This window comes from Furipterus horrens, unplaced genomic scaffold (assembly GCF_987537825.1).
Source record: "Furipterus horrens unplaced genomic scaffold, mFurHor1.1.pri manual_scaffold_2, whole genome shotgun sequence".
NCBI classification, from domain to species: domain Eukaryota; kingdom Metazoa; phylum Chordata; class Mammalia; order Chiroptera; family Furipteridae; genus Furipterus; species Furipterus horrens.
The window spans coordinates 158,196,060-158,219,363 of record NW_028327172.1 but is presented as its reverse complement, the minus strand read 5'-3'; the positions used below and the strand labels follow the sequence as shown (position 1 = coordinate 158,219,363).

Genomic DNA, 23,304 nt, shown 5'->3' with positions numbered 1-23,304 from the left:
TCTGCCCATTTTACATGATGACTTTTGCCACTAACCAAAGCCACCTCTTTCTCTTGAACTGCTGAATAGCTGCCTAACCAACCTCCCCACAGCCACTCCTGCAGGCTTCAAATCATTTTCCACACTGCAACCAGGGTTGTTTTTCATAAAAAAACAAATCGTATCCTGCCTTGGTTTATAACCTTTCAGTGACTTCCTGTCACCCTTAAAAGTAGTCCCTATTCCATGGTTTACAAGGCTGTCTACAATCTGACCATCCACAGTGGGCCATTGTTTTTTCTTTTTTATATTCCTCTGTTCTGTTTTTGGTTCTTTGTAAGTGACCATAATTATTTAAATATGCTAATTGTTTGGAAGTCAGTGAGTAATAGTGGAGAGAACCCATGATTTAGACTCACACAAACCCTAGGTTCATGTCAAACTCCTGTTATTTAATGAATGTTACCTTATCTTTTTGTAGTTCATAAGTGTGATGATTGGGGATTTACACTCTTGTGTGAGATGTGCCTCCCTCAGACCTTGTTACAACCCCGGCACATTACCTGACTGATGTGAAAAAAAAGTGTGTGGACTTGGACAAGTTACTTAGTCTTTATGATCTCCTGTTTCTCAGCTGTAAAATGGGGCTAATAATCATCCCTGCATTGTTGTAAAGATTAAATGAAATAATGTATATGAAGAAGATTCTGTGAACTGCATGCAAATGTATGTTAGTAATTATATCATAATCAATCAAAAACATGTACCACCGGATAAATACATTCAACATTGCTTTGAACATTAAAGAGTCAGTATGAGCTAATACCTGAAAACAGTCCAAAACCACATAGAGAAAAAAAAATGTTTTAATGAATTATGTTTAATATACAGTTCAAAAGGAATAAGGCAGTTCAAGGCAATGGAAACACTGAATGAAACTACTAAAGGTTTAAGGAGTGAACAGCAAAAAAGGCTGATCATTTACTTCTAAAGAACCTGGTATTTTATTTTCTTTCTTAATGTTTTCTATTTTATAACTTATTAGCAATATAACACGTTACTGATATTTTGTAAATATTTACAAATATTTTAATACTATTGTCAATGTTTTCAGCAGATTATTATATTCCTTTAAATGGGCTATTTCAAAAGGTGTGCTGCATTCCTATGATTTAATAATATTCATGAACCTTCTTTCTCTGAAGAACTATATCCCTAATTTAATAATGAACTTCAGTGAAGAAAAATAGGATTTTTTAATGGAAATTAATTTTATGGCTTAAAAAGAAAACAAATGCATTTACTTCATTAAACAAAAGATAAGTGTACTTAAAAAACCTTTTGTCTTTGTGACTTGAATACCAAGAAGATTGAACTGATGCAGCAGCATTTAGCTCACTGCATTGCTTTTCCTCTTTTATATTCTCTCTGCCTTTAGTTCAGCTGACAAGGGGAAACTGAACGTGACCATTTTTCATACACATTCCCCTTGCACTGGCTTTTTCAGCCTCAGTGGAGGAGCTCCTCTACTGCCATCTAGTGCAATTATGAAGGGATTCATAGGTTTGATCATGTGAGCTGGTTTACTTTTAGTGCAGAGTGTGGGCTGATGGGGAATAAATAGAAGGGAGGCAGAAAGCTAAAACCTTTGAAACAGTTTTTAAAATATGTTACATTAATTAGTGAGAAGTGCTGAGTCATGGACATATTATAGGCTTATAAACTAGATAATTCAGGGAAAGTTGCAGGAAATCAGACATTGGAGACAGTGAAACAACTAGATTTTTAAGTTTGTGAAAGGAGATTGTCATGAAAAGCCCAGCTGAAAGTAAAGGGGGAATAGATTTGAATTGCAATTACACACTTGCTGATTCTGTTTCTCTGGAGACAGTATATCTCTTTTAGGACCTCTCCTATCAGCAACATTGTGACTTCTGCCAACAAGAAAAGCCTGCCTTTCTTTTCTTCCAGTCCTCCAGCTACTGTAAGAGCCCCTCCCTGGACAAGACTCATTAATTACCACATTCTTTGCTAGAAGTTAGTATCTCAATGATCTTTACTAAAAATATTTTACTGTGTTGTACACCTGAAAATAATATGATATTGCATGTAGATTATAATTGAAAAATAATTTTTTAATGTTTTAAAAGGTTACCTATCACCACCATCATCAGGGTCTTTGCCTTTTTATAGGAAGCACTTGAATACTCTATAAAGACCCAAAGAGATTTCAGATTGAAGACTGATGATGGAGGTTAGAGTTGGTAGTCTTCCATTTCTTAAATTTGTGCACATAAACATTTTAAAAACATGGTCTATTAAGAAACCTTGGAGTCATCTTTGATATTTTCTTCTCCCTCATGCGTCCTCCACTCATCCAAAACTATATACCACACATGTCTGTGTACACACATGTACATACATGTAAATCCAAATAATCTCTAAACATTATGGATTCTAGCTTCTAAGTGTTCTCGAATCCATCCACTTGTCTCTGTTACAACTGACATCACACTAGTACAGTCAATCCTCATTTACCCAACTAACATCTACCCATTTCCAATTTTCATCTGGCAACTAGAATAATCTTTCTTAAATTCAATAATGTTACAGTCATGCTTGATACTCTTGAATGGCTTTCTTTTGATTTTAAAATAAATTCCAGACATTTAATTGTGACCTTAAAGCCCTTGCATGATCTGGCCTCTGCCCAGCTTTCCAAACTGATCTCTTGCCATTCTTTTCCTTCTAGTTCTTTATCAGTAATACCAGTCTTCTCTCACTTCCTCCAAAGGACCAAACTTCTTGTCACCCCAGGGCCTTTGAACATGCTGTTGCCTGTACTTATTCTTTGTTCTCATGGCACCTTGCTCTTTGTTGTTGCACTTTTTACAAACCACTTGTATCATTCTTTATTTAATATTTATCTTTAGGTCCAAATTTTAAATTCTATGAAGTCAGGTACCAGGTCTGTCTTATTTCTATACCCAGGCCAAAATAGGCAATTAATAAAAAATTGTTGAATTAATTAATGAATTAATTTTTGCCTCCTATGATTTTTGGTTATTTTACATTTGCTCCCTGATTGACCATAAACTCCTCAAAGACAGTCATCAAATTTTTAATGAGACCTACGTTGGAGATAGTTGCAGAGCTATTCACAGACATGATCTTAAACCTAGTAGAGATAAAATATGAAAACATGTACATACAACATTTGAAATGTTACAATATGCAAAATGAACACAAGTCTTTGGAAACACAGAGGAGAAAGCGGTTAAGTCAGTTTGGTTGTAGGACAAGTAAGAGTTTACAAGTAGGGTGATCAAGAGAGCGAGGTCAGAAAAAGTGAGAAAGATGCAATGGTTTTAATGTAGGAAATGAGGGGATTGTTATCTATTTCTTCACCAAAACCTCTGTGACAGTTATTAAATGCATATAGTAGATGTTGAATTAACATTTGTGGTGTGACTTTTGAAGAACAATGAGAAATATGGAAATAACAATATGTATGGTATCTTTCTTGGTAAAGTCAGAATAAGCTCCTAAATAGATGAGCTTTCTTTCATTTTCAATATTCAACAACCTTGGAACAATTATATTTGATACTGCTTCAGGGAAACACCAATAAGAATGTCATTTCTGGAACTCCCCACATGTTTGATCAAACCAGCTTGCATTTGAAAACACTCTGAAAAAGGGTTCTGAGTTCCAGCTGAAGGTTTACTCACAAAATTACACTTAAGTTTTGCCCTAAAGAACAGTATTCTCTAGAAATGTCTTCAAATTGAGACTACAGAATTTCTTGAGTTTCTGGCCTGAGAGAGCGACAGAGTGACATTCTCTTACCTCAATGCTGACACTTGTAAACAAATCTTCAATCACTCTTCTTTGAAAATCAAGACATGTACCTTTATAACACATTCTATTTGTTCCTGGCATGCTTTCATCCAAGAATAATAAATATCAGATTTGTCTCCTTTTATGTTTTTTTCCTGAATCAAAACATAAAATAGAGATGTAACCAATCAATTATCACTTCAGAAAATCTTGTCTCACCCTAAATCTCTCTGTTGCTTAGCATTAAGTTTAGGAAGCCAATTGCTCACTGTTACCTCTATTTTTGGAGAATTGAAAATGTTAACAGAGGGTGTCAAGTTATTTATATTTCAAAAAGAAGAGAAAAATTTTATACTATTTGTGAATTCTAATTGTCTAAATAAGATACAAGGAAAATTATTGAATTGCTGTTTGTGGGGAAAAAAAGGGAAGAAGAGAACAGAATGTGTGTATACACATGTTCTCTCTTCGGGACACAGGTAAGGATGAGGAGCAGGTAAGGACAGAATTTTGAGGCTTTGCTTATGTAATGATTTTAAGTAGACAGTAAATAATTGAAAGTCTCAATTCTGGGCATCTTAGGTAAATACTTTCTACTGTTTCATATTTAGACTTGTCTTCTCATATGGTTTAGTTTGTTCTTCAAAGTTTCCTGCTAATATTACTACTTTGTTATAGATTATTACATTAATGTTTTATTTATGTATATGTTCAAGACATATTTCTGTGCTTAAGAACCTTTGGGTAGGAATCATCATTCCTGCTCTGATAGTGAAGCACACTGCCTTTCAACAGAAATGGATCTCAAAGAAGAACTGGGGAAGGCTGGAGCCCTCCAGGGCTGATGGAACATCTTAGCACAAAGATTAGATTGAGTGTCACAGTCAGGGGTTCTAGGCCCTGCTCTACCCCAACTGGCTGTGGAACTTAGGACAATCCTCTTGAGAAATGGAGGCTAGATCTAGAAGGAGAGGATGGTTCCAAGACTCCTTCTCACCTCAAATGACCAGGCAGTGCTTCCAATATTTAGGCTAGGAATATTTATCCTTTAGCTGAAACCCATGGCAAAAGTGCAGAATACTTCAATGATTTAAGAAGCTATTCAGTTATCATAAAAAATTGATTTTGTTTCTTTCAAACCTCCAGATTATTATGGAGACTTTTCTGCTGAGTCTTATTTTAAAAAGACATTATGCACATCCAAACTTACATAAGCATAAGGAATTGTAGAAATTTTAATATCTGTTGATGTGAATGAGACTAAAATTTCCATATTTAAAACTGTCAGATGACTTTCAAATGGGTAACATTAAATCACTTTCAGAAATGTTCAATATTTTCTCATCTATATACAATTGTTCCTCAGTAGAGGAGTGCTGTAATGTAGTTTCTTAGGCTAAATGTCCACTTTCCACTTTGTCCCCAAGCTTGCTACAAAACATGTCCCAAATGCAAGAGAATAAAATTAAATAATTTCTTGTTTGTGTGTCTGTGTGTATATGAGTGTGTGAGTGTGTGAGCGTGTGTGTATGTATGTGTGAGAGAGAGAGAGAGAGCAGAAAGTTAAGAAAATATCCTGAAAGGCATATTTTTAAAATAAAAATTTCCCCCAAAACTATGAGTTTTCTTTAAATGACACATATAAGGATGGTATTTGAAATAAAGAGCCCAAAGCAAATAATCTTATGTTCAAAGACTTTCCAGTTGCATTGCATTTTTAGTGTATTTATAATGTAGCAGTTAGAAATCCAAATGTCATGATTGATTTTTTTTTTCATCCAACAAAATGAGAAAAGGTGAGAAATACATAATCCTGCTTTAGTCCTCTTAGGCCAAATATATATGTGCTAATTGGGAGATTATGATGAAATCAGAACCTTTCTTATTTCTGTTCAGGATATAATATTCTGTGACAAAGAGACAGGACTTGGGGCAGGGGTATAGCATTTCTTAAAGAATTATAGAGATACAGTAATTTGTAAAACAAACCAGTTGCTATTTAGTTACCTATATTTTTTATTGCTATTTTTTCTCCAGCAGATTTAAGCACTGTTCTTAGCATATATTAAATCTAAATATTTCTTCATTAAAGGCTTGCTAAAAGTAATAAATAGCCAAAGTTAATTAATAATAATTAGTTTATCTAAATAGATTCTAATTTATATCAGGAAAGAAGGAAGGAAGGAAGGGAGGGAGGGAGGAAAGAAGGGAGGGAGGGAGGAAAAGATTGAGAAAAAGAGGGAGGGAGTGGGGAAGGAAAGAAGAAAGAAAAATATCTTCATTTAATTTGGGAAAAATAAACCAGGGTAGCTTCTCTGGTCTTAAGTTCAGAAAGGAGAGTGGAAATAAGGGAAATGAGTATTTATTTAATATCTATCATGTGCTAAATACTCTGCTAGGTTGCTGGGATTTTAAAATTTTAATCTATTGCTATGTTTATGTTCTTTCTGATGTAAGGGTACTTTAAAAAACTAGATATAAAAGCAAATAAAAAGTAATTCTATAAGTTAATATCAGAGCCTTATAGAAGTCTTACCACTTAACATAGCTGAATCCTTAAAGTCATGTACAGTTACCTAGAGATATTTGACCCCAAAGTAAACTTTATTTTTTGTTTTATTTTTCAATTACAGTTGACATTTAATATTATTTTATATTAGTTTCATGTGTACAGCATAGTGGTTAGACAATTCTATAATTTACAAAGTGATCCCCCTAATAACTCAAGAACCCAAGTACGCACCTGGCACCATATATAGTTATTACAATATCAGTTACTATATTTCCAATGCCATATTTTTTCATCCATCCCTGTGATTATTTTGTGACTGTTAATTTGTACTTCTTAATTCCTTTACCCCTTCCACTCATCCTCCCAACCCCTGTAATATCTGGCAACCACTAGTTTGTTTCCTTCATCTATGAATCTGTTTCTGTTTTGTTTGTTCAGTTATTTTGTGTTTTTATAATTTCACATACATGTGAAACCATACAGTCATTGTCTTCCTCTGTCTGACTAATTTCACTTAACATGATACCCTCTAGGTACATCCATGTTGCTGCAAATGGTAAGATTTTATCTTTTTATGGCCAAATAATATTTCATTGTATATATGTACTACATCTTCTTTATCCACTTGTCTATTGCTGGGCACTTCGGTTGCTTTCATATCTTGACTAATGTAAAGAATGCAGCAATGAACATAGGGGTGCAATATCTTTTCCAATTAGTGTATGGGGTTTCTTCAGATATATACCCAGAAGTGGAACTGCTGGGTCATAAGGCCATTCTATTTTTAATTGAGGAAACTCCATAGTGCTTTGCACAGTGGCTGCAATAATCTGCATTCCCACCAACAGTGTATGAGGGTTCCTTTTTCTCCACATCCTTGCCAGCACTTATTGTTTGTTGATTTATTAATGATAGATAGTCATTTGAGACAGGTATGTGAGGTGATATCTCATGGGGTTTTAGTTTGTCTTTCTCTGATGATTAATGATGTTGAGCTTTTTTTTTTATATGTCTGTTGTCCATCTGTATGTCCTCTTTGGAGAAGGGTCTATTCAGTTTCTTTGCCCGTTTTTAATTGGGTCATTTTTTTGGACAATAAAATAAACTTTATTTTTTATATGCTTCTATTTATTTGTATCTTCCTTCATTTATTTCTTTCTTTGGTGTTATATAGTTTTTCAAGTACAGGTCTTTTATTGGTTAAGTTTATTCCTAGGTACATTACTGTTCTTCTTGCTATAGTAAATGGGATTTTTTTTTTTCTAGTTTCTATCTCTGACATTTTATTGTTGGTGTAAAAAATGCTTTCAATTTCTGAATATTGACTTTGTACCCTGCTATTTTGCCAAATTCACTTATTAGGTTGAGTAGTTTTTTATGGAGCCTATAGGGTTTTATATGTACACTATCATGTCATCTGCAAATAATGACAGTTTTACTTCCTCTTTTCCAATTTGGATGCCTTTTATTTCTTTTTCTTGTCTGATTGCTGTGGCTAGAATTTCCAAGGTATGTTGAATAAGAGTGGAGAGAGTGGACATCCTTGTCTTGTTCCTGATCTCAGGGGGAATGTTTTCAGTTTTTTCCATTGAGTATGATGTTGGCTTCAGGTTTCTTCTATATGGCCTTTATATGTTGAGGTATGCTCCCTCTATTCCCAGTTTGATGAGAGTTTTCATCATTAATGGGTGTTGTACTTTATCAAATGCTTTTTCAGCATCTATTGATATGATCATATGGTTTTTGTCTTTCATTTTGGTTATGTGTGTTACATTTATTGATTTGCAAATATTAAACCATCCTTGCACCACTGGGATGAATTCCACTTGATCATGGTGTATAATCTTTTTAATGTGTTGCTGGATCCTGTTCGCCAATATTTTGTTGAGGATTTTACCATTTATGTTCATCAGCAATATTGGCCTGTGGTTTTCTTTCTTTGCTGTCTTGACCTGGTTTTGGAATTAGGGTAATATTGGCTTCATAGAAAGAGTTTGGGTGTCTTCCCTCTTCTTGGATCTTTTGGAATAGTTTGAGAAGGATAGGAGTTAGTTCTTCCCTAAACGTTTTGTAAAATTCACCTGTGAAGCCATCCAGTCCTGGATTTTTGTGTGCTGGGAGTTTTTTGATTACTGCTTCAATTTCACGAGTTGTTATGGTCTGTTCAGGCTTTCTGCTTCTTCTTGATTCGGTTTTGAAAGATTATATGTCTCTCTCTCTCTCTCTCTCAAATCAATACAAGCATATACTCAGGTGAGGATTTTTTTTTAAGGATATTAAAGCAATGGTAACTTTAAAATATACTCTATTGAACTGCAATAAAGAGGTGGGTAGCCACCACTTTTCTTCCTTCTCCCCCTCCCTGGACCACCACCTGGAAACACCACTCTAAGGAAACAAAAAGCTTCTACTGGATGGCATGAATTTCAAGATGTCAGAGCCATGACCTACTGAATGCATGATAACTTATGTCAATTATCCAATTTAGGAGAAACAGCAAAATAATGAAAACTTCTGAAGATGAGTAAAAGGTAATTGAAGGTAGGCAGTTTCTGGGCAAAGGAACCATTGTGAAATAGGACCTGAAGAGTTAGTAGAGACTTTGGGGCCTCAATTAAGTGCTAAAAGTTGTATCTGTCACTACTGCCCCAATAGCCCCAGAACAATCAAGATACAAGGATACTAAGACATGAGCTGAGGTGGGTTGAGCTGGGCTGGGCTAACTGCCCTAACAATTTTAACTTCTCCCTGATGCTTGAAGTTTAATGGCCTTTAATTTTACACTTAGAGAGTGGGGCTTAGAATATATTTCCTCTGGGAAAGGAAGTCTATTGACTTAATTTCACAAAAGAAATTTATATAGATATAGATATAAATATAGATATATCTTATACTAGGTCACAGATCTTGATGATGGCAATAGCACTGAATTCATAATTGTATGTCATGGGCTACACTTGGGAGAAGTGGAAGGTCTTACAGCTCAGGAAGCTCTGAAGGGGAGGCTGAGCCATCAAAGGCAAATGGAAATCTTACAATTTTGCATCTGCTTGACTGTTTACCAGCCATAACCTAGAACCCCTCTTGGTGCCTGTGGTGGGAGGCACCAAATCTTCAAAATACACTTATGAACAGCAGGTGTTGCTAGTGGCCCAAACTAAGAAGAGACTATTTTCCTTAGCCTTTATTTCAAATTACACAAGACGCCCTTTCTCTTCTTTCGGTAATACAGGCTTTGACCACTAGAGAGAGCTGCTCCATAAGCTGTATCATAATTACAAACTCCAATATCTTGTGGCTGTGACCATAGAATATTGTTTTATACCAATTTCTTCAGAAGCATAAATCGAACATTAATCTGATCGTGTCCCCTTCATGACTTGCAAAATATAATCTCCTAGCCTCAGAGTTTTAAAGATTGGGATACACCTGTTCACCAGAATGAGCTCTCAGAGACCTGGTTTCCCTTGGCAGCCTATCTGGAGACTGTCTCCTAGGCAACAAGACTGATGAAATGAGAGAGTCCTCATAGGCAATTCCATCATTAAGCAGGTCAAAAGCATAATCTTCTCTTCCACTTCCCACAAAATACTCATTTCCCAAAAACTCACTAGGTGCTAGACTACCTAAAACAGAAACTTGGGGAGGATATCGGCCCAGTGAGCTCAAATTGTTGCTCCTAAACCCTGGCTGCTGTGGCTGAGTGGATTGAGCATCGGCCTGCGAACCAGGTGTCCCTGGTTCGATTCCAGTCAGGGCACCTAACTAGGTTGCATGTCAGGTCCCCAGTTGGGGGTGCGAGTGAGAGGCAACCACACAGTGATGTTTCTCTCCCTCTCTTTCTCCTTTTCCCTCTCTCTAAAAATAAAATAAACAAATAAATAAATTATTTTTAAAAATTGCTGCTCCTGCTCTGTGCCAACTAAGACCCAGGTAACAAGTGTGTGCAAAGTAGGAAGAAATTCATGAAATTGGTATCTGCAGGTAAAAGGAAGAGCAAAACTGAATTAAATTTCTTTGGAAAAATAAAAAATCTCCAACTTGCTTCAGTGAGAAGGTTATTTGTGTTCTCAAGCATATTCTGATTCAAACAATCTTTCAAAAGCTATGTCCATAAATTTAGAAGAATGAACCAATGTTGCAAAGGAGTGGATAAGAGACTTTAAAAACATCTGCATGTAATGGAGGAGAGTTCCCATCTCTCCTGGAAGTTTTAACATTTCTGAAGCTTAAATAAATATCTCATGAGTTATGAATCATTCCTTGTTTCAAACTCATCTTATTCATTCATTCAACAAAATTAAGTGCTTTCTATGTGCCAGAAACTGTTCTAGTTGCTAAAAAGTATGTATGGAGCATGGGTACTCAGAATAGGATCATTGTTGCTTTTCTTTTCTTTTTGCCTTTTTAAATTAAATGTTTTATTTTGAGATAATTGCAGATTCATATTCAATTGTAAGAAATAATATAGAGATCCCATTAACCTTTATCCAGATTCTCCCAGTGGTCGGCGTCGGCGGCAGCCGTCCGTCTCGAGAGACGATGGTGTAGCTTCTTAAGAGTCTATCTGCACCGCCGAGAATGGCTGTGCAGTCCGACTCGGGAGTGACACGGTATCTGTCTCCTCCCGTGTTGAATCGACATCTTGCGATGACGCTGGAGTGTCCTCTCCAGTGGAGCTGAAGCTACAGAGCCTGGGCAGGGTGATATGGAGGGTCTGCTGTTGCCCATGCAGCAGACCCCCCCCTCTCTTCGCAGCTGAAGGGTCCAAGGGAAAGACGGAGTCAATACAGCTTGGTTTCAGGTGCGCCGCAGGAGTTGCCGGTGTTGACTACAACGTCAAACCGCCTTAGGGACTCCGGCTCCGGATTTTCTGTCGGGGTTTACTCCCTTAGCCTTTCCCCTGAAGAGGTATGCCGCAAGGCAGCGGAGGTTTTTTGGAGTCAGAGTTTTCCTTCTCTGATGTGCCCTGACTGGAAGATCGAACCAGCGACACTTAGCTCGCAGGCCGACGCTCAATCCACTGAGCCAAACCAGCCAAGGGCCAGTGGTAACATCTTGCAAAACTATAGTACAATATTGGCATTGATATAGTCATTTCCATCACCACTAGGATCCCTCGTGGTGCCCTTTTATAGCCACACCCACCTCCCTTTGCCACTTCCTATTATTTCCTACCCCCCACCAACCCCTGGCAACCAGTAATCTGTTCCGTATTTTTTTAATTTTCAAAATGTTATGTAAATGAAGTTATACAGAATGCAACTTTTTGAGATTGGCATTTTCACTTAGTATTATTCTCTGGAGATTTATCCAAATTGTTCTATCAACTATTAATTCCCTTTGATTGCTGAGTAATATTCTATGGTATGGAAGTACCCTAGTTTCTTTAACCATTCATCCATTGGAGGACATGTGGGTTTTTTCCCATCTTTTGTGTATTACATATCAAGCAGCTATTGCTGGATTGTATGGTAGTTGGTTAGTTTTTAAAGAAATGACAAACTTTTTCCAGAGAAGCTGTGCTATTTTTATTTCTACTAGAAATGTATGAATGATCCAGTTCCTCTGCATCCCTACCAGTGTTTTGGTGTTGTCACTATTTTCTACTTTGGGCATCTGAAAAGTGCATAGTGACATCTCTTTGTAGTTTTATATTGCATTTCCCTGATGGCTAATGATGTTAAACATTTTTTCATGTGCTTGTTTGACATTTGTTTATCATCTTCAGTGAAATGTCTCTTCAGTCTTTTACCCATTTTCTACTTGGATGGTTTAATTTCTTTTTTTTTTTTTTTTTGTCACTGAATTTTGAGAATTCTTTAGTTCTTTATAAATTCTACATAAAAATACTTTATCAGTTATCTGGTTTACAAATGTCTCCTCTAAATCTGTAGCTTGTATTTTCATTTTCTTAATAGGGTGCTTTCTTTTTTTCTGGGCAAACATTTTTTATTTTAATGATGTCCAGTTTATCAATTTTTATAGATCTTGATTTTAGTGTCAAGACTAAGAAGTCTTTGACTATCTCTAGATCTCAAATATTTTTGTCCTTTTTTTTAATAGAAAGTCTTATAGTTTTACATTTCACCCTTAAGTCCATGATCCATTTTTTTCCCTATGATTGTTCAGTTGTTTCAACATCATTTGTTGAAAGGTTATTGGTCCTCCATTGAATGCTTTTTAAGTTTTGTCAAAAAACAGTTGGGCATATTTGTGTGAATGTATTTATAGGTTCTCTAATCTGTTCTGTTGATTTCTGTACCTGTTTCTCCTCAAATTCTCTACTATTTTGATTATTGTAGCTATATAATAAGTCTTGAAATCTCGTGGACTAATTCCTCTCTTTTTTTAGCATTGTTTTAACTACTTTACTTATTTTGCACATAAATTTTACTTAACTTCTACATAAATTGTTTTTAACTACAAAAAAGAAAAATCTTGCTAGGATTTGAATGGAAATTCCATTAAACCTGTATAGTAATTTGAGAAGAATTAACATTTTTATTATGTTGAATCTTCAAATCCATGAACATATGTCTCTCCACTTACTTAAATTATTTTTTATTTCTTTCATCAGTGTTTTGTAGTTTTCAGCATATATCCTGTACATGTTTTCTTAGATTTATGCCTATGTATTTTATTGAGTTTCAATGTACTTATAGTCACTGACAAATTGTAAATGATCTTTTTGTATCAATGTGCTCATTAATAGTAAATTATACATATATGCTATATGTATAGTATACAATTGATTTTGTAGGTTTAATTTGTATAGTGTGACCTTGCTGAGTTCACTCATTAGTTCTAGAATACAATCTCTTTTTAGATTCCTTGAGATTTTCTACATAGACTATCAGGTCATTTGTAAATAGGGACAGTTTTATTTTTCCATTCTGATCTGTATGCCTTTTATTTCCTTTTCTTGCCTTATTTCACTGGCTAGAACTTCCAGAACTATAATAAATAAGAGTGATGAGATTGAACATCCATGACTTGTTCTTGATTTAAGGGGAAAGGATTCATTCTCTTACCATTAAGTATCATGTTAGGTGTTGGTGTTCTGTAGGTATTCTTCATCAAATTAAGAAAGTTCCCTCTCTAATCTTATTTCCCTAAGAATTTTTATCATGAATAAATGTGGATATTATCACATGATTTTTCTGCACCTTTGATGAAATCATGTGTCTTTCTTCTTTAGCCTGTTAGCATGCTTAACTTGTTTTTTTTAATATTGAACTAGCCTAGCATTCCTGGAATAAACCCCACTTAATCATGGCATAGAATTCTTCCTCTATAGCTGAATTCTATTTTAAAATATTTTTAGAGAATTTTGTCTTCTGTTCATAGAGATCTTAGAACCTCTTGCTTAGGAACAAGGAAGAGAGTAGTCAGATTTCAGCTTCCAACTTTTAAAATAAGCTGATCATGCACACTTTGAAGATAAGAAATCCAGATTTTTTTTATTTCTAACTTGCAAGAGCCAAACTTTATTAAGCAGGGGCTGAAAGATATGGATTCCTTTGCAGACTTATAAGCATTAAAATTGAGAGGACATGCCTTGGCTGGGTGGCCAAGTTGGTTTGAGCATCATCTTATGCACCAAAAGGTTGTAGGTCCAATCCCCAGTCAGGACATATGGAAGGCAACTGATCAATGTCTCTCTCTCTCTCTCTCTCTCTCTCTCTCTCTCTCTCTCTCTCTCTCTCTCTCTCTCTCCCTCCCCCCACCACTCTCACTCTCCCTCTCTCTCATCATTAAAATAGGGGCTATGAGCAATTCAGTTTGGCAATAAAGAAGTAAAACAAAAAAATACGTGTTTACATACATGAGGTTTATGGGAATAACTAATCCGCTTAAGCTTAGAATCCTGGAATGGACTTTGAAGGGTATCTAGTCCAATTCATATTGCACTGAGAGGAAACAAACTGAAAAATAGGGAAGTAATTTTCTCAGAATCACAGAGAAAGTAACAGAGCCTGGACAAGAGGCCACATCTCTGAGGCACCCTGATAAGTGAGCATTCAAAATCCAGAATCACTTTCATGCATAGTAATTGCTGGTGGAAATCACTGGATTCACTAGGTGAGCACACACAGCTCTGCTACTGCTGGGGGAAACCAGTCAGCCACGAGTGACTGCAGTAGAACTTTCCTGTAGCTCTTTCCTCTCACTGATAATACCCTTTGTTGGTGACTTTCAGTTTTGTGCAGTGCCAGCTAGTCATGACTGGTTTAGCCTCTCTAACATAGTGTGTTTGATTTTGTTTGCAATTCCCACTGGCATTTCTGAGCTAAAAATAAAATTATGTTTAATCATTGGACATGTTCAGAAAATCAGCTATACTACTCCCTCTTTTCTGAAAATAACAGAGTTAAATGGATTTTAAAATTCTGTTTTTTGAACAGCCCAATTCAGAGAACAATAGAGTTGTATCCTAGGCACACTTAATTTCAGAGAATCCAACTGTATAAACTGATCCACTATTCTCAATCCCAGAATGAGAGAGAAAGAGAGACAAAGACAGAGAGAGACACGAAAGACAGACAGACAGATAATAGAATGAGACAGAGGATTTCATTTTCTCCTCTTGCCTCATTGTTGGAAAGACTCGAGCTAAATAACTGACTTTCTTTTATCCTCAGGAGAGTCTCATTAGAGGTTATTTTCCCTCATTTCATGAGTCGCTAAAAAATATAGAAACAAATGTGTGTATACTAGTTAGCTTGAGAGTATTTGTGTGTTACAAGAGTAGGGTGTTTGTTAAGTGAGACCTTACACTTGGTTTCATTTTACTTTTCTGTATCCAAATTACCCTGACTTATACATCTATTTTTAAACTTTATTTTACATAATTATTTTTGCAACCCAGTTTATAAAGACCAAGATTTTAATCAATCAATTTGCTTGCTCTATCATCCCCAGTAAACCTTTTATTTACCCATCTTCAAATTATTTATCCAAGTTATATCTACAACACAAAATGAAGTGGACAGACAACAAAGAAAGGAGAAAACCCTGCTATTGAGGATAAAAAGCATCTTTCATATAATAAATTTTATATTAAATTTTGCAGAATGTGAACATGGATGACAATGTGAAACAGATGTTTCATTGGGGCATTTTTTTACTCTGTCTGTGTGGATATAAACTGAATTTAAAGTTGTAACAAAACGTGAGGGAAACGAGTGTGAGATTTAACCTCTTAAATATCAGGACACGTATCTTCTTTTATATACATTTTGACTTTATTTTCATGTAGCGTCCCCTGGTAAAACAACCACAATAACTATTTTTAAAGTGAAATGTATTAATGTGTTACATACTCTACAAAAACAAAAACCTTAAAGAACACAAATAAGAATATTCACTTGAAATAAGAACGCAGTTGACCTTTGAACAACGCAGGGGGTTAAGTGGCTCAGACCCCATGCAAAAAAAATCCAGGTTTAACTTTGGACCCTACAGTCAGTCTTTTGCATTCATCGATTCAGCCAACAGCAGATTGTAAACAGTATTTTTGACCCAGAGCTGGGAATCTGTGGTTGGGAAATCACAGCTGGGAATTTCAAAAATACTGCTTTTGACATGTGATTGGTTGAAGCTGCAGGTGCGAAACTCCAGGATGTAAAAGGACAATGACTGTATTTATTTTTTAAAATTTGCCTGTATGTGGACCTGTGCAGTTCAAACCTATGTTGTCCAAGGGTCAACTGTACTTACTTGTAAACCTATAGCAATGCCAAAACAAATTTTGAAAAGCCCTTTTGTTCTTGTCAAATTGTAAAATAAATAGATCCTCTTCCTTTGTGTCTTGCACAGAAGTTAGGGGCTCATGGAAAGCATTTGTGCTAAGATAAACAAGATTATCGCAAATGTAAATCAGAGTACCTAACAATTTCTCCCTTTTGTCATTGTTCACTTTAAAATTAGGAGTTCCAGTTTATTGAAGATTACAATTGATTTGTGCTTTATCTTTTTTTAAATGCCTATATTTTTTAGCTTTTTCTATCAAGAAAGTGAATAGGTATCTTAGTAAAAGAGGTCTTGAGAAAGGCTGCAAGCATTATACTAGGCTTTGTTGAGTAGGTCGGAATAGTTTATAATATATTATCATAAAAACAGATAGTCATCAATAGCATAATCGCCACATGAATAATCTCAGAACAAGTGAAACCTTCCAAGGCTTTTTTTATTGTAAGTAGTCATTATGCTCATCACATAAAACAAATCCTTCTGGGATTTTTTTTTACAAGACACAGCTTTCTCTAGTTTATATTTTTGGTTTCAACAGAGATATCTAAAAGATGAAAGAAGATGGCTATTCTGGCTATAGAGATAATACTGTATGATGGTTCATGCAATAAATTAATGAAAAAACTTGCACATGCAATGAAATATTGATGAGCTAATCCTCATTACCATCACAATATTTGCCACTGAAATTTAATAACTCTTTCTGCATGTTGATGCTAAAAAGCATTTTAAAAATAATTAAGCCCCCATAATGATATTGGATGAAAGGGATACCGTTAACTCAGTTTTATAAATGAGAAACAGAGTTATCAAGATTAAGAAAGTGATCCGGACAGATTTTTTAAAAATTCCACATAATACCAATATGTCACTGGTAAAAATGGAAATAGGCATAGACTCCCACCACACTACTGTACTTGATATTGCCTTATAATAGAACAGAAGCTGGGGATTTGGGCCCCTGGTTTCCATGGATGTTCTCACTCTTCTGCTCTGCATTCCCTCACCACTAATGAAGTTGAGATTAATTTGTAATACATGATTTTTAAAATGAAAATCTTTCTTCAATTCCTTTAGGGAAGAAATCAGTTCTTTTCATTTACTCCAAATTTCTGCATATTTCTCTGGCTCAGCTTCATGAAGTGTGGAAGTAAAAGAAGAGTTCCTGGATTGGGCAAAGTTAAATAGGCTCCTTTACTTCAAGGTTTATCAGAGCCTTTCCTATGCTAATGTACATTGCAAAGCTCCAAGAAGGAAAAGTTATTTGCAGTTCATGTGACCACCAAGTTTCTAGTTCATGAATGTGGTGGGCAGAATAATGGCCTCCCAAAGATGTCTATGTCCTTATCCTGGAATCTAACATGGCAAATGAGAATTAAGTTGGCAGATAGAATTAAGGTTGCTAATCAGTTGACCTTAATATAGGGAGTTTATCCTGGATTATCTGGGTGAACCCAATGTGATGACAAATGTTCTTAGAAGTGGAATTGGAGGCAAAAGAGAGTCAATTTAAGAATGATACAGCAAGAGAAACACTACTGGCCATTGCTAGCTTTGAAGATAGAATGAGGCAAAGGAATGCAGGCTGCCCTAGAAGCTGAAAAGGGGAAGGAAATGGATTCTTCCCTAGTAGGAACACAGTCCTGCTGACACCTTCGTTTTAGCCCAGTGAGACCCATTTCAGACTTTCAACCATCAGAACAGTAAAATAATAAATTTGTGTTATATTAAGGCACCAAGTTTGTGGTTATATTACAGCAGCCATAAGAAACTAATACATTGGGACACCTGTTAATATTCTACTAACACATCTAAGAATGTCCCTGGCTGGTTTAGCTCAGTGGATTGAGCGTCGGCCTGCGAGCTAAGTGTCGCTGGTTCGATCTTCCAGTCAGGGTACATCAGAGAAGGAAAACTCTGATTCCAAAAAACCTCCGCTGCCTTGCGGCATACCTCTTCAGGGGAAAGGCTAGGGGAGTAAACCCCGACAGAAAATCCGGAGCCGGAGTCCCTAAGGCGGTATGACGTTGTAGTCAACACCGGCAACTCCTGCGGCGCACCTGAAGCCAATCTGTATTGACTCCGTCTTTCCCTTGGACCCTTCAGCTGCGAAGAGAGGGGGGGTCTGCTGCATGGGCAACAGCAGACCCTCCATATCACCCTGCCCAGGCTCTGTAGCTTCAGCTTCACTGGAGAGGACACTCCAGCGTCATCGAAAGATGTCGATTCAACACGGGAGGAGACAGATACCGTGTCACTCCCGAGTCGGACTGCACAGCCAATCTCGGCGGTGCAGATAGACTCTTAAGAAGCTACACCATCGTCTCTCGAGACGGACGGCTGCCGACAACATCTAAGAATTACAGTTCTGTGTTATAATTTGGGAAAGGAAAGATAATTCTACCTGGAACAGTGGCCCACATCAAACTGGCAATCAATAACTATTACAGACTGAATAATTCATTTTTACTGTGTAAATATTGTTGGTTCTTTATCACTGGACCAGCCAATCTGTTTGCCTGTCTATTCCACTATCTGCCAATTTTTCATTTTAAAATAGTAATTCCTACAAATCACATGGAGAATTCTCTTAGAGTAGATCTGATTCAGTAATTCTGAGGTGAAGACTAAGCCTATGAATTTCTAACAAGTGTCCAGGTGATGCCAATGCTGGTGATCTGTGCACCAAACTTCCAATAGCAGAGAAGACAACCCATGTCAGATCCTGCATGGTTCCCTGATTTTGGAGAACTTTCTGTCCTCACGGAATCAGAAGCAAATCTTCCTTATCCATGCTTTTAGGGCTATTACTGGTCATATGCAAAAGGTAACCCAGCAATTTAATTTTAATACTTGGAAGACACAGCTTCCAGTTAATAGAGTACATTTTAAATTATGAAATGAATATATTGTCATGAAACACAATTTGTAAAATATAGGAAGAATAATTTTAATCACTCACAATCCTAACATCCAAAAATATACCCTATTAACATTTGGATGTCTTTCATTCAAGCTTATTTTCTCTACATAGATTCTGTTTTACATATTTGAAATTACGTTGCATATCTCATTTTTATCTCGTTTCATATACACATACATACATACAATGTAGCAAATTAAGTTATTGGGCCCAATTCTTCACTCCCCTCTAATCAAGTTATATAGCCAAAGTCATAGAATTATACATCCACATTCTTGCCACTCTAATGAACAGTAACAGTGTCCAAATTTTTGCTGCCTTCTAATACAAATATGCATTAACTCCCAAGTTGGTGGACAAAGAGTACTTCCCCACACCTTGATATCAGGCTTGGCCATGTGACTTAAGTTAATCAAAGAGATATTAGTAGACAGGTATTTTTTAAAGTAGATTTTATTAAAAATAAAATATTTTATTTCTTTTTAGAGAGAGGGGAAGGGAGAGGAAAAAAAGAGAAGAAGAAAAACATTGATGTGAGAGAGAAAATCAATTGGTTGTCTCTCATACACTCCCAGACCTGGGATTGAACCTGCCACCCAGGCAAGTAGCTTGATGGGAAATCAAACCCACACTGTTGACCTTTCACTGTAGGACAATGCCCAGCCAACTGAGCCACACAGGTAAGGGTTAAAGTAGGGTTTTCTGTTTGTTTTAAATTTAGGTATGAAAAGGCCAACAGATGAGAACATAGGGCTTCGGTAAAGTAAGTTTTTTATACCTAAACATCTCAAAAGAAGAGGGCATACCATAACACAGGCCACATAAGGAAGCACCAGGGTGGGTCAGGAGGCAGAGGGAGTGAGGGGGAAATGTAGCAAGAATTTTATTGTGGTTTCCCTGGGAAAGGAATAGGTGAGGCAGGAATAAACAGTTTCAGCCAGCTTGAATAATTTTCAATGTGCTCTGTGGTATAGGGGCTGTCACTAGCTGTCTTGTACTGGCCCTGAGGTGATTGGGTCAGGGGAATATTGACCTGGAATGTATATTTATATGTTGACATAGGTGATGGTTGGGCTTATGGCCTCCAAATTGGTTTGCATATGAAAGGTGCACTCTTGGAAGGCTAGTTGTTTGCTATCTCTAGGAATTAGCTCTTCTTGGGAGGACAGTCCCTCCCGTCAGCAAGGCCCCAAGATGTCAAAGCATTAAAAATATATAATTAATACAACATGATGCAAGCAGAGGCTTGGAATGTGCTGATGTGGTTGTTCATAATAAAAAGAGTTCATACAACCACAGTTGCAGAACTAGCACAAGTGGAGCACAACTCAGTGCCAGGTGCTAAGCCAGTTGGTGCTCAATCCAGATAAATGAGAAACAAATGTTTATTGCTGCATGCCTATGAGATTTTGTAGTTGTTTGTTACATGGCATTATTGTGGCAATAGCTGGATAAGGCTGAAAATTATTACTAGAAATGGGATGCTGCCATGATAAATCCCAAAATATGGGCCATTGGCTCTGAAACTGATAAGTAGGCGAGAAAGAAATATAGCAGGATGGAAAATGTTAATGCATGTTTTATACAACAAACAGTGTTATAATTAATGGTTACTTACAATAAACCAAAAGACATAAAATGGACCTGATAAAATTGAGATAAGGAGCAAGCAAGATTCAAGGCACAATGTTGATAGAGTAAGTAGGTTGTTGCTAATTGCATTTGAAAAGGTACTCCAAGAGATGGGTTCAGGAAAAGACCCAAGGCTGGCTTGCAGATAGAACTCAGAATGAATAAACAGAGCTCAGAAATCCTAGAATTTGCAGGGATAAAAAATTGTATTAAAACCTATGCACCCCTGTGTTCATAGGAGTGCTATTAACAATAGCCAAGTGCTGGAAACAGCCTAAGTGCCCATCTGTAGATGAATGGATCAAAAAACTGTGGTACATTTACACAATGGAATACTATGCAGCAGAAAGAAAGAAGGAACTACTACCACTTGCGACAACATGGATGGAACTAGAGAGAATTATGCTTAGCGAAATAAGCCAGGCAACAAAAAACAAACACCATATGATATCACCTAATGCAGGAAACTAATGAACAACACAAACAAAAGAGCAAAATTGAACCAGAGGCATGTAAACAAGGAGAAGAATAACAGTTACGGGGGTGGGGGGAGGGTCTAGTCAAGGAACTAGTATAAATGACCCATGGACATGGACAATGAGGTGGGAATTGACTGTGGGAGAAGGGGTGGGCTGGTGGGGGGAGCAATGGGGAGAAAAGTGGGACAACTGTAATCAAAAAACAACAAATAAATTTTTTAAAATGTATTGAAAACATTTCTGTCAGCTTAGACTAGAAATGACTGTGACTCTTTGAGATATAAAAGTACCACTGGACTCCCCTTCCTCCAAGTTTCTTCAGGTAGGAAGGAGGTTGAAAAGGTTGCTCACCCACCAATTGGGCATATTCCCCAATGCTGTCTTTAGACTTGGCCATGGAAGGTATTTGTGCCAAGATGGAGCTCTCAGAGTGGATCCAAGAGTCTGGGGAACAATCAGACTGGGGTGTGGGCAACTACTCCCAGGGAGCAGTAATGTGGTCTAATCCAAGAACACTCCTTTCCCCCAAGGTAGAAGAACCTTCCAGCTTTTGCCTACAGGGATTTCACAATTGCTACAAACCCATGACTGCTATATGCTTCTCACTCTTCCCCTATTAGAATGGGGGTGTTTATTGTGGTCATTTTGTTCCTGTTTCACTTTTGCATGTTGGTGTGAGTAGGGGTCAGATAACTTGTCTCTTTAGTTTAAAGATCTCTAGACCAAGAAGAATCACAGCTAGAGTTGATGTAGATCCAGTGATGCTATCTTTCTAGCCTGATGCCATCATAGAATGAGATTTGGGGATATTCGGATGGGAGGGATGTAAATCATAGTGATAGAGACCAGACTGTCATGGATTGAATCACTGGTGCCAATTCTTAATTCCCTTGTAATAGAAGAATACATACACATTTCTGCCACATTCTCACTGCAGGCAGAAGATACTTCCCCACCCCTCTACTTTAGGCTCACCCTTGTACCTTGTTTTGGCTAATGAGTAGTTAGCCAACATTAAGCAAGCAGATGCTTAAAATGAGCTGTGCATATACTATTGCCCTCTTGCACTCCATGAGTCTGTCATACAAAGAGATTCCCTCTGATAGCAGATGCCCTTTCACCTGGGCTCCAAAAGGAACATAGTGCATCATACCTGAGCCTGAAACCAAAGCCAGCTAACCTAAGGCTAAAAGCAGAGCCACATCCCTGCTAACCTGCAGACAGGAGCATGAAAAATACACACTTACTGTTGTTATGTTACCCAGATTTAGTGTTTGTTTGTTATACAGCTTAACTGGGGCAATAGCAGACTAAAACATGCATTTTTCCATGATATTACGTATTATTTAAGAACCCTTTTGTAAATACATCGATTTTATTGAATATATTCATTTAAGTAACAATTACCTGATTATGAGACACTTAGGTTTTTCCCTAGTTTTTCTTGAATTCTTCATTTAACTTATTTTAATAATGCTATAATAACATTAATGTCTAAATTTTTCATACTTTATTTTTATGTGTTTAAAACTGGATAATTATAACTACTGCATAGGGTAGTTGTGAGGATCAAAAAACTTAAAAGTATATAAAGTACTAAGCATATTATCTATTATATAATAAACACTCAACAAATAATTGCTTTTGGTTTTTGTTGTAGAGTCTTAGAAGTTGAAAAAATAATAATTCAAAGCTTTTGACATGAAATGTAAGCTGTTTTCCAAAGAAGTTATACTAATGTACAATGTTAATGGCAGCATATGAATTTTAGCACACCTTCAAACAACTGTAATATTTTTAAACCCTGACTATTTTGACAGGAAAGGAATAGCATGTCACTGGTATTTTAATTTATATAGCTCTGATAACAGAATAAGACAGACATTTTAAAATAAATTTCCTAACCACTCGTGTTTTCTTTTCTGTGGATTGTCAGTTAACATATCAGTTTCCATTAGTCTTTCTGAGGCTCATCTCCCTCTGGCCTGCCTGACTCCCCTCACGCCAAAAGCCTGGCCGCTTTCTGTGCTGTCCGTAATCCTATGTGGCCACTGAGCACTGGAAGTATAGTCCCCATGTTGATAGCATAATATTTTGAATATACTGGATTCAATAAAATATATAACTAGAATTTATCTTTTTCTTTTTTACTTTTTTAAATGTAGCTACTAGAAACTGGTCAA

General features: G+C 36.5%; 1 non-coding gene across 1 annotated transcript; it reads left to right on the top strand.

Moving 5' to 3' along the window:
- The first annotated feature begins 448 nt into the window (after positions 1-448).
- LOC150019810 (small nucleolar RNA U13) lies at positions 449-552 on the top strand. The gene has a single exon (XR_016509571.1). It is a non-coding gene; the product is annotated as a small nucleolar RNA U13 (small nucleolar RNA).
- Positions 553-23,304: the final 22,752 nt, after the last annotated feature.